This window comes from Spermophilus citellus (genome assembly GCF_964194105.1).
Source record: "Spermophilus citellus genome assembly, chromosome: 17".
Classification (NCBI taxonomy): Eukaryota; Metazoa; Chordata; class Mammalia; order Rodentia; family Sciuridae; genus Spermophilus; species Spermophilus citellus.
The window spans coordinates 78,881,859-78,894,197 of NC_138199.1; the positions used below are offsets into that span (position 1 = coordinate 78,881,859).

Here is a 12,339-nt window from a genome sequence, read left to right on the forward strand (position 1 = left end):
ACCTGAAACCTTTCTGTGGAGCTGTTATCCAGTAATTTCAGAACATCACTCGCTGCATCCCTGGAATTTACTTGATTCCCTGAACCAAACATATATATGTGAGAGACGAGTGCAAAGCCAGAATGCCCAGAGAATTTTTCTAATTCCCACTGCAGATCTAGAGATGCCTTTTGGTTTTGACTACATCCATCTGACAAGGCAGCTGGTTCATAAATACTCTCTGGCCATGGGAATGGACTCCAATTTACTAATCCCTGTTGCCCACACTCTGGGGACCCAGCCTAAAGACAGGAAGGCAGGCCTCATTAGGGCCAGCTTCCACGGTGGCTCACAGTCCTACTCACCCCACCTCTTCTGCCCTCTAAGGAGAGAAGATGTGCCGCAGATGGGCTTAGGTAAGTGCAGACTAGTGCTGAGGAAATGGGGCGCATTTAAAAAATCCTGAGTGCCTTAGTAGGACCTGATCCTGCCCTGGGATTTGGAGTGTGGGATGTGGCGCTGGGTTCTAATCCTGAACATCATTAAATACTCAGAAGTTCTGATTTTCCTCGGATTTTTCAACACCTCCCATTTCACTTTCCTGGTTTTTGAAAAAAATGTACTTATGACATCTGTTGAAGATTATGCATATTTCAAGATTTCTTTATCTAAGGACAGCAGAGTTTTAAGGCCTCTATTACGCTGTGTTCCTAAATGCTTCCCCCAACTTGATATTATCTTGTGTATATGTTCTGATTTTTATTTTTAAAAAACAGCTTTTGTGTACATTAATCCACTTGAACCTTACATCAAACCTAGGATAATGATTCTTAGGCATTTTAGTCTCTAGATTCTGCTCTCTTTTTAATATCTATTTATAACGTCTTGTTGATAGACTCTGCCACTGTGCTCCTCTGTACATTTTGTTTTCACATGCAATCTCCCCACCCCCATACTGTGGATTGAACTCAAGCCTGCTCTACCACTGAGCTGCACTGTCGGCCTTTTTTCTTTGAGACACCCTTGCCAAGTTGCTGAGGCTGGCCTTGAACTTGCTATCCTCCTGCCTCAGCCTCCCGGGTAGCTGTGATTCTAGATGTGTGCCACCAACCTGACTACATGGAATTTGCATTTTTGTGCTGAATCAGAATCACCAGCAAGTCCTACAGAAAACTGACTATGTGATATATATATGTATGTACTGCATATATATGTACTGGATGATTTTTGTGCTTGGTAAAATTACAGTGATGATAATTTCAGTGCAGTTAATAAAGCTAACCCTTAATTCTCCAAAAAAAAAAAAGAAAAACAAAATTTAGAAATGATAAGGTTATGAGGGTATCAACCTAAACAGTGCATTAGTCCACTTGAATGGATTAAATGAGTGGTAACTATAGGCAGCTAAGGTCTGGCTGAAGGAGGTAGGTCACTGGGAGTGTGCCTTTGGAGTTTTTATTTTGTCCCTGGTGAGTGGAGCTCTTTCTTCTTTCTGGTGGCTATGTCGTGAACTGTTTTCCTCTTGAACGTTCTGACATGATGTTCTGCCTCATCTCTGGCCCACATAAATGAAGTTGGCCATCTACGGACAAAGGTCTCTGATACCATGAGCTCCAAATAAACTTTTTCTTCTCTAAAATTGTTCTTGTCAGATCTTTTGGTCACAGTGATTAAAAGCTTATGACAAAAAAAATCGAGATACAATATATTAAAATCTCTGAGACAGAATGAGGGAAGTTCTAAGAGGAAAGTTTTGAGCACTGAGTCCTACGTTAAAAAAATAGATACCAAATAAATAATCTAAGATTATACCTCAAGGCCCTAGAAAAAGAACAAGCTAAAAATTAGTAGAAAACAAAAAATAATGGGCTGGGGATGTGGCTCAAGCGGTAGCGTGCTCGCCTGGCATGCGTGTGGCCCGGGTTCGATCCTCAGCACCACATACCAACAAAGATGTTGTGTCCGCCGAGAACTAAAAAATAAATATTAAAAATTCTCTCTCTCTCTCTCCTCTGTCCTCTCTCACTCTCTCTTTAAAAAAAAAAAAAGAAAACAAAAAATAATTAAAATCAGAGTAGAAATACAGAAAATTGAGACTAAGAAGTAATAAATATGATCAGTGCAATAAAGAGTTGATTCTTTGAAATGATAAGCAAGAAGGATAAAGTCATAGCCAAACTAATCAAAAGAAAGAGATGACCCAGATTAACAAAGCTACTAATGCAAAAGGAGATATCACGATAGACACTACTGAATCCAGAAGATCATTGGAAACTATTTTGAAAATGTATACTCCATTAAGCTGGAAGATGTCAAAGACAGAGACATATGACCTACCCAAATTGAACCATAAGAATGTAAAAAACTTAAGTAGACCAATATGAAGTCATGAAAATGAAACAGCTATTAAGTCTTGGAACAATGGAACATCTATGACCATATGAATCCTTAGCTGGGATCCGTCAGACCTTTAAAGAAGAAGTAATGTAATACTCCTCAAATTTAATTCCATGAAATAGGAGAGAACAATACCAATTCATTCTGTGAAGCCCAGTATTATCCTAATAGCAAAACCAGACAAAGGCACATCAAGAAAAGAAAATTTCAGACCAATATCCCTGATGAACATAGATGCAAAAATTCTTACCAAACCACACTAAAAAAAAAATCAAGAAGATAGTGTGTATCCTGATAAAGTGAGTTTCATCCCAGTTATTCAAGGTGTGTTCAAAATATGTCAATAAATAAATGTGACTCAGCACAAAAGAGATTCAAATAAAAAAATTACATGGTTATCTCAATAGATTCAGAAAAAGTATTAGACAAAATCTACTACCCATTCATGTTCAAAACACCAGAAAAAAAGGATCAAAGGAAGTTGCCTCCACATTTTAAAGGACATCTATTTCTCAACAGTGAGAAACTTGACTGCCACCTTTCATCTTTCATTTATTTGACTTTACAATTCCAATATACCTGAATAATCTTTTGATTTATTTTTAAATTCTGCTAGCTTACCAATATTCAACTTAAATAACAGATTGTTAGCATCAACAGACAAATGTAAAAATCATAAATTTTTATTTTCACACTTGATTTTAAAAAATTCTTCATTCCTGACATATCTGCTTCAGTGTATGTCAAACAGTTGGCAAAGTATAGAAAGGCAAACTTAGTGTCAGTATGATGGTCATCATGAGAACATTTTACTCACATAGATGAATTTTTTTACATCTATAGACAACTTACACTGTACTAATTAGTCAGAAATATTAATATTTACAGAATTCAAAATTAAAAAGCTATAAAATATTTTCCATGATACTATAAGACAAGATAAAACTTACTACAATAAGGACATTTCTGTATTGGTAGGCATTTAATTAAAATCATTTATTATCTTTTGAGCAATGGGAAAAAATGTGTACTATGAAACCTGTAACCAAAAGAAAGCTCAAGAAGGTCTAATAATATGAAAGAAAAAGAACCTCAAAACAGAACTATGTGTGGTAGCACATTACCTGATGAAAAGAACAATTCCGTAAGTCTTAACAATCCTAAATTTGCATGTTCTCCCAATTTTTTTTTAAAGTACATGAACACATAAAATGATAGATCAATAAGCAAAATACTTAAAACCCAATGACAAAGATGAAGATTCCAATAGCACTTGTTTAATAATAGAAAATTTACACAGAAATTCAACAATCCATAGATGATAATCTTTATGAAATAATCAGAGAACTTGAACTAATTAACATTTACAGAACAAAATCCCACCAAAAACAAAAACAGCACTTCTTAAATGCACACAGAATATTCAATAATCTAGACAACAGGCAAAACAAACATCAAAATGTATAACTGTTGATATCATACAAATTTTGTGTTCAATATCAATGGGGCTTGGGTAAATAGCTCAGTGGTACAGCACTCAGTTGCATACTTAAAGCACTGGATCCATTCCTGGGCAACATGTATACACACACAGACACACACACACACACACATGAGAAAGAAACAAATAATGTATAACATCCCTAATATTTGGCAATCAAACAGCATAACTCTAAATAATCCAGGAGTCAAAGATACAAATAGAATTTTTAAACACTAGATAGCTGATATAGGTAAATTCTAGGGAGTGCATTTATTTAGTGTTGAGAGGAACATGGGTAGCATTAATTGTTTCTATTAGAAAAAAATAGTTTCAAAATAATCATCCAGAGCATTCACATTGAAAAAAATAAAAAAATAAATCTATGTCAAAATATAATAAATATTAAACTCAGAATCAGTGAAATAGAAGAAAATTCAAAGCGAACCTGGATATTAAAAAAAAACATATAATTGATAAATTCCTAACCATACTAATTGAAGAGGGGGGCAAAAATTGTCAATATCAGGAATAAAAGCAGAGCACCTTGAATGACCCCATCCATATTAACAGGAAAATAATATAATGCTACCTAACTCTTAATCCCCAAATTTGACAATTTATTTAAAACAGATGAATTCCTGGAAATAGATTTTATGTTAGTCATTTTAAATGAAAAGCCAACTTGAACTGGCAACTCTTCTTCCTCAGTTTCCCCATAATTGGGATGACAGATGTGTGTCACCATGTCAAATTTTCAAATCAATTTCTTATTTTGAATAAGTAATGTGTGAAATTATATAAAGAACACGTCATTTTATTTGTATTAATAAGTATACGTACCTTCCTGAAAGATTCCTGTAAGGAGAATATAATTTCCTGCTTGGACTGGCAGGTGGATCCCTCCTAAGCAGCCGCCTCTGCGGACAGACAGCTCTGGAGAGCAGGCTCTGCCCCACCAGTCTTCCCGCAGCTCCCAGCAGCTCACACCAATCTTTAGCGCCGAGACCCAAGTCCGAGTCCGCCTCGGAAACCAGACGTTAGAGGCGCTACCGGCGCTCTAACGTCTACGGGTATCCCCCCTCGGGGTCGCAGCGGGGGTCACTGTTATGCTAATCAGGGTTGGTCAGAAGTAGCGAGACGATGGGTCCAGATTTATAAACTGCGCATGTCACCACGCCCCTGGAGGAGGGACCGGAAGTGGGGGCGGAGCGTGAGTCCCGGCCGGAGAACCGTGAGCTCAGCCCCCCTCACGTTCCTCGTGGCTTCCTGAGAGCCGGAGCCCTCCACGCCGCCCCTGGAGCCGCTGCCTCGGCTGGAGCGCCGGAGGAGCTCGCGCCCCCGGAACTGCGGCCGCCGGAGCTGTAGCCGCCACGGAAGCGGCCCGAGCCGCCGCCCACGCGGTCGCCGGAGCCCACACCGCGGGAAACCGGTGCCGCGGCTGCTGCCGCCCTGAGCCCACGCTGTAGCCTTCAGAGCACAGGAATCTGTAGAGCCCACGCCACGTCGGAGCGATGCGGCAGGAGCACAGGAACCCTGGCCGCCAGTGCCGCCTCCAGAGTGTGGGATCCCCTGGGGCCAGGGCCTGAAGCCGCCGCCGCCCCCAGAGCACGGGAACTGTCGGAGCCCACGCTGCGCCAGGAGCGCGGGAGCCACCTCTGCTGCTGCCAGAGCGCGGGAGGGAAGGCTGCTAGAGGCGTCCTTTCCTGGACACTGGGCCGCCGCCGCCGCCATCCACAGCACACCGGAGCCAAAGCCTCTATCGCCGCTTTCAGAGTGCGGGAGCCGGCACCGGCACCTCCGCCTCCAGGAACAGGAGCTCAGCCCTGGCCAGAGCACAGGAACCGCTGCCGCCAGAGTTCAGAGCCGCGTCGACGGGACCCGAGCCCGAAGGATGCCGCCCCAGGCTTGGCGGTGGTGGCTCCTGCAGCTGAGGCGGGCGCGAGGAAGGACAGCCCGATCACCCGCGGATTCCTGTCTTCTCCTCCAGGGGCGGAGACCCTGCCGAAGACTGGAGTGCCTTGAAGAAGGAGGTAGGTGCTGGGACCCACTCGGGAGTGTGCAGGCTCCTTGGGTGGGGGGTGAGGGTGGGGGTGGGCAGTGGCTTCTCTAGAGGTGCCCCGTGGCAGCAGGAGCCACCACATTAGAAGCCACTCATCCATTGGGGGCCTCTACCTCCACAGGTCTGGAGATGTGGCCTGCGAGTTTGGAGGTTGTGGGGCTAGAGGCCAGGGGATACCTCTGGTGTCTGTAAGTTGTGTGAAGGGGCAGATGCGGTGTGAGGATCACCTAGGTGGGGGGCATAGCTTAAAATGTCTGGGACCCTGTTTTGTGGAGAAAAGGTGTGTGGGTCTTAGTGATCTTAAAGGAGGGACAAGCTCTTGGGGACAGGCAGGTCTGTTGTGGGGGTGATGTTGAAAGAGGTTGCCAAAAGGATCCTAGCTTGCAGCAAAGGGGAGAGGTTCCGTTTGAGGACATAAAGACTCTCCCAGGCACCTCCACATTCTCAGTCTTTGGAGTGATCTCCAGGAGACAGGAGGCCCTCTCCTGAGTGTCCTCCCCCATTTCTAGCCACACAAGAGGATGACAGACATGTTTCTGCTGCTCCTCTGTCCTGGGCCCACCTGGAGCTTATTCTGGCTTCTGGATTCATAGCCAACCAACTCCCAGGTGCCTGTAGATGTAGGGAGTGTTTATAGTTGTGGGGGCTCAGGGTAGCATTCCCATGTCTGGACCCAGAGTGAGTGGGTGCACACACATGGCTGTGAGGACATGTGCTGGAGTATGCATATATTAGAAAGTATGTGTATATATGTTTGTGTGTGAACTGTTTTTGTGAGTCGGTATTTCTTTGATTCATGATGAGTATGTGTGAATGAATAAGGCTATGATTATGTGTGTATATGTGTGTGTGTCATGTGTGTATAACCATTGCCTTGTCAGCCCCCCATCACTCAGTCTGGCATCACCCTGCAGGCATTTTTGCATCTTACAAGTTGTCAGCCCAAGATGATACATGGTTGTATGTGCATGTGTGTGTGTATGTGTGTATTAGGGGTTGAAGCATGTAGTGGCAGAACCAAATACAACTAGGAATCCCCTCCCTGTGGAGGCAGACAGCCCTCTAGGGCAGCCTGGAGACTGGGGTCTGTTGCTGCCCTCTGCACAGGGAGCATGGATGTGTATGTGTTGTTTGTATGTGTCTCTGTGTGTGGATTTTACCCTTTTATTTTATGAATCAGCTCCAGGATTGGTTGTACATTCTAGTGTTTTCCAATAAGGAAATTTGCAAGATATCCAGGATCCCTTGGAATGGCCTAGAGGTTTTCTGATTACCCCTGTTTTATAAGGAAATTGCAGGTTGGTTGAATTCAGAAGGGCAGAATTGAGAAATGGCAGGCAGGAGAGTGTCAGCAAAGCTTCTGGGAGGGCTCTGGCTCATGTCCTGGTTCCAGCTTTGCCACCAGCTCTCTCAGATCTGTGTCCCAGTTTCTTCTCTTCTCTAGGACTCAATTTTCACATGCAGGATGCAATTGTCCTAATGTCCCAATACAGTTCTTCTCAGTGTAGCTTGGTTTAGAGGACAGGCTATGGTGCATGCATTGCACATAGTGACCAGAAGTCTGGGACTCTTTCCTGTGGTCAGACAGGTTTGGGGTTGGAATGAGCCTTCTGTTTGGCTATAGACTGAGGCCTACTCATGCTCAGAGAGATCTGTAGTTGCCCTGCTTGGTGCCTGGGAGGGTCAGGGGCCTAACCTTGCTACATTGGACAGATCTGTTGAACTCTAGGTCTGGAATCATCACCAAGTTACATATTGGTGGTGCTTTCTAAATTCTGTGTTACTGGGGAATAAGAGTTTCCATTTACCAGTGAATAGTACGTACCATACTCTGAATGTACGGTAGGCTTATGAGGTGGGTAGTTTGAGGTTCAGAGGGGGCAATGACTTGATCAAGATCATCCAGTCAAGAATGGGAAAATTCAGGACTTACCATCCAGGTCTGACATCAGAGCCAAGCTTTTACGCACCCTTCCATACCACAGATGCTTCCATCCCCTCCTACACAGTGCCACAAACTTGGAATGTGAGGGGGCATATTTTGTGATATATAGATGGGAATCCTGAGGCCTGGAGAGAGTAAGCAATGATTGGAGGACACAGGGCCAGTGGAAGGGAACTGGTTCAGATTTGCAATCTTTGAGCTCTCTTTTGAGCATGGGTTCCCCTAAAGGCTTGGTTTAAAAAAAAAAAATCTCTGTCCCCACAGCAGACCTCCTCCATTTTTTTTTTCCTTTGTTCACTTTCTTGGCAAGGAACATCTCTTCCAATGTCAGAGAGCCAGTTTTCAGTGGGATAGATTTGAAAACACTTGTTTAGAAATCTGAGCACCAAATCAGGTTTTCCCTTTCCCCTTCCTCTGGGTTCAGAGGAGCCATGTCCTTGACTGCCACAGCCTCACCATTTTTTTTTTTTTTTTTTTTTTTTTCTGAAAGGGGTGTCTTAATCAGCTTGCAAGCTTGGCCTGAGTCTCTGAAGCCACTAAGGAGTTTGTATAGGCTACGAACCTGGAAAATCTGTCCAGTGCTGACCTAGTAAGCCATCAGGTCCCAGGACCAATGAATCAGCACAAGGTACTTCAGCCAGAACTGGGTTCAAATCCTGGAGGCTTTTAAAAATAGTTTTAGAGGGTTTTGTGTCTGACATGAGCTTTGTACTATAGGTGCAGCAGTGAACCAGACAGGCTCAACCCCTGCCCTCCTGGTGCTGACATTCTCCTGGAAGAGAGACCCTGGCAGATTCTCAAGAATAATTATGACAGTAATTACAGAAGGCACTTGTCACCATAAGAGTACCAAACGTGGATAGTGGTGTAGCTTAGTGGTAGAGCATTTGCCTAGCATGCAGGAAGCCCTGGGTGACCATCACCTCCTCAGAAAAAGAAAGGAGACACACAGAAATACAGGAAGAATTGCACATGAATAGAGGATCAGGGAAGGCTTCCCTGAGGGTGTGATGTTGAAGAAGATGCTGGAAATATGAGTAGGCTTTGTATGTGGAGGTGTAAAGTAGCTAGAGAAGAAAGAAATCCATTCCAGACAGGGAACTGTATGTGCCAGAGGCTTTGTTGTTTGGGGAACGTGGTGAATTTGATGGAACTGAAGAAGCTGGAGCAGAGAAGACGGAGAACTGTGTAGGCTGTAGAGGAAGCAGATTGTGTGGTCTTAGTCTAAGAGCAAAGGGGAAAGAATGGAGAGGATCCTGGGAATATGGAGGGAAGGGAGTGGAGCTGAGACTGATGGCTCCTTCATTGTACTTTCTCAGATAAGCACTGTCTTTACCTTCTCAAGTGTTAAGAGTGTGGGTTTATTCATAATGAGAGTGAAAATTACTTAGATGGCTGGATAAACCATGTGAAAAACCTACCACGTTTCCCTGAGCTTTTCCAGGGCAAGGTTGTAGCTTTTCCTTTCTTCCTGTGTGCCACCAAGCTAAAGATGGAGCCTGGGTGACCTCAGCATGATTTCCTCTGTTCAGGTTCAACAAGCTCTACCTTGGTTCTGTCCTGACCAGCACATACCCCTGACACCACTTTGTTTTGTTTCCCACAGTGAGTAGGGACTGGTCTCCCATTGCCATGACGACTGCCATTAAAGGAAGCAGCCAAGTGATGCCAGTTGATAATGGAATCAAAGTGAGTACTGCCTTGTCTCCTGACTCGGCTTGCCTGGGAGGCCTCTTAATTAGAAAGGAAAAGGCAGGGAGTTGAGGGAGGCAGAAGAGACCCATGGAGGAGGCAGGGAGATCAGGCAGGTTTTACAGGGGAAGGTGCTTTCAGTTCTGTAAACTGGGGCTATTGAGAGGCATGTCACTGCAGAGCCATCTGCACAGCTGCCCAGTGAAGTGTGTTTGGAGAAGTGAGCCTCCCAGCCCAGGATAGGAGAGGTGGGGCAGTCCAAGAAAGCTGGAGGTGCACGTTGCTTCCATGGGAGCTCCATGGTTTGGCTCTAACCCAGTCTTTCTTCGTGAACCAGGGCAACAGCTTTGCCCCTCCCCCAATGATAGCTTGCCAGATAATATGCAGGTCACCCATTAAATTTGAATTTCAGAAAAGGGGTGAGTACATTTTTAGTATGTGTTGCTAAATATGGTAACCATACTCCAGAGCAAATTTGGCATTATCTGGAACATTTTGGTTTTCACAGCTGGGAATGCCCTGGCCCAAGGTCCTGTTCTCTACCAGGCATGGAGCTCACAACATCCATCACTGTGCAAGACTCTTTCAGTCTCAACCATATTATCAACAGGGTGTATCTAACCCTGAATGTTGTTAATACTGTCCCTTTACCAAAATGCTGGGGACCAGAAGTATTTCACATGTTCTCTAGATTTTGGAATATTTGCATATACAAAATGAGATATCTTAGGGATGGTCCCCAGAGCTACACATGAAATTCATTTATGCTTCATTTGCGCCCTATTCCCATAGCCTGAGAATAACTTTATACCATATTCTTGTGAACCTGCATTTAACTGTCGCATGAGGTCAGGTGTGGAATTTTCTACCCATGGCATCAAGTTGACATCAGAAAGTTTCAGATTTTTGATTCTTGGATTAGGGATGCTCAATCTGTACTGGTAAAATTGGAAAATCTGCTGTCAACTAATGCTAATGTACCCATGCCCACCATGCCTCTTCTAGCTAATCCTATGTGTATATCCTCCTCTTGAGTAACTCACTTTTAAATTGTTTATTATGCATGTTTGGGCTTCAGAGGAAAAGTGGGAGCTGTGTCGCTTAGCTGTGTTGTCTGGAACAAACTTATATGGTACTGTATTATTATTTCAATTCTATTTTGAAAGCCTAATGACATCTAAAGAGGAATATATATGTATGTATATATATATATATATATATATATATATATATATATATATATATATAAATAAATAAAATAGACTTTTATTCAGGCATAAAGAAAAATGAAATTATGTCATTTGCAGGAAAATGGATGAAACATGAGAACATTATATTAAGCAAAATAAGCCAAGTATAGAAAAACAGGGGACATCTGTTTTATGTTGAAGCTAGAGAGAAAAAAAAGATGAGATGATGTGGATCTCATGAACATGGAAGGTAGACCAGTAAATTAGATAAATGTGCCAGGGAAGAGGGACACTTAAGTGAAATATTGTGGAATGAAATTGGCCAAATCATATTGTTGTATTGTGTGCATGTTCAGATATGTGAAAATCCCATTCTATGTATCATAGTAATGGACCAATAAAAATTAAAAAACATAGTACAAAAAATAATGGGAAAAAACATACCAACCCTAAACCTGGTGACCTTTTATCCCTCATTCTGCCCAGCATGGTGATTTGCAGAAGAATTCACTGAGTTAAGGAGGGGATGCGAGCTTCTGGATGAAAACTTGGACGGTCTGGACTCCTCACTGTGCCTTTGCTATTGCCATGTCTGGAAGGCCTTCTCTTTCTCTCTGTGAGTTACTTTATCTCTCCTTCACTTTGTATATCACGAAGTGGCCTATTATCTTTGTCTTTTTTGTTTCTTCTCCAAAGTTAGTATTAAATTCAACTGAAGGAAAAAGCATATCATTTTGGTGAAGGATGTGTTGGGACAGTTTGAAAGAAGTGGAAGCTAGTGTTCAGAGTGAAAACTTTTCATGGGAATGTAGGCTGCCCCCAGGATTTTGGAAGTTTGCATATATAGACTTGACCTCTGGACTGGTAGCAGAGACTAGAGAGTAGAAGCGATGGCATGTTCATTATCTAGGTGGAAGGCCAGAGACCAACCACAGGGCTGCAGCTTCTCTGTGAAAATTGTATGTTTTAGATGTGGCTGCCTGAGCTTCTGATTAGACATCTGGTTTGAGGTGATGGCAGGTAAGAATAGGGGAATAGACTTCTAATTATAATTTTTGCCATTTTAGAAAACTTGTGAACCATATGCGGTTCCAACTTTCATTGTTTGAGGCATCAAATTGTGGCGATGAGTTAGCTTTTATGGATGAATTCTAAGGAATTCACTGATTTTATTTAATAAATAAAATAAGTGCATTTATAGATTATAAGCACCATAAGACAATGATAGATAAGGTGCTCTGAGATTTGAGTGTAGAGATCCCTTATGTTTGGTTATCATTTCCCAGATATACTTCATTGGAAGGGATATATTAGAGCCAGGTTGAACTTAGTAAGTGCTATATATTGAGCCTTTTTAGTACTTATTATTTTAAGTTTTTAAGATTCTAAATATTTTTATCATTTCCCAAACTACATTTTCTCCTATTTTTGTGTACTTCACAATATTACATGACTGGTATTATATAGTTCCTTATTTTCTACCTCATTTGTCATATTCATGGAGATTTTCATTTGAACTGTTCCAAAGGAGCAGACTTGTGTACTTGTAAAGGTTTGAGAAGAAACTTAGCACAGATGGTGTGCTTGATGAACT

At 42.6% G+C, this 12,339-nt stretch overlaps 2 long non-coding RNA genes across 2 annotated transcripts in view; both read left to right on the plus strand.

The window, feature by feature from the left end:
* The window catches only part of LOC308636098, a 140,449-nt gene that overhangs the window by 37,628 nt on the left and 90,482 nt on the right, over positions 1-12,339 (plus strand). The gene's annotated exons all lie outside the window — the stretch shown is intronic.
* LOC308636222 lies at positions 5,753-11,361 on the plus strand. Its single transcript, XR_014019375.1, has 3 exons — positions 5,753-5,889; positions 9,470-9,552; positions 11,232-11,361. It is a non-coding gene; the product is annotated as an uncharacterized lncRNA (long non-coding RNA).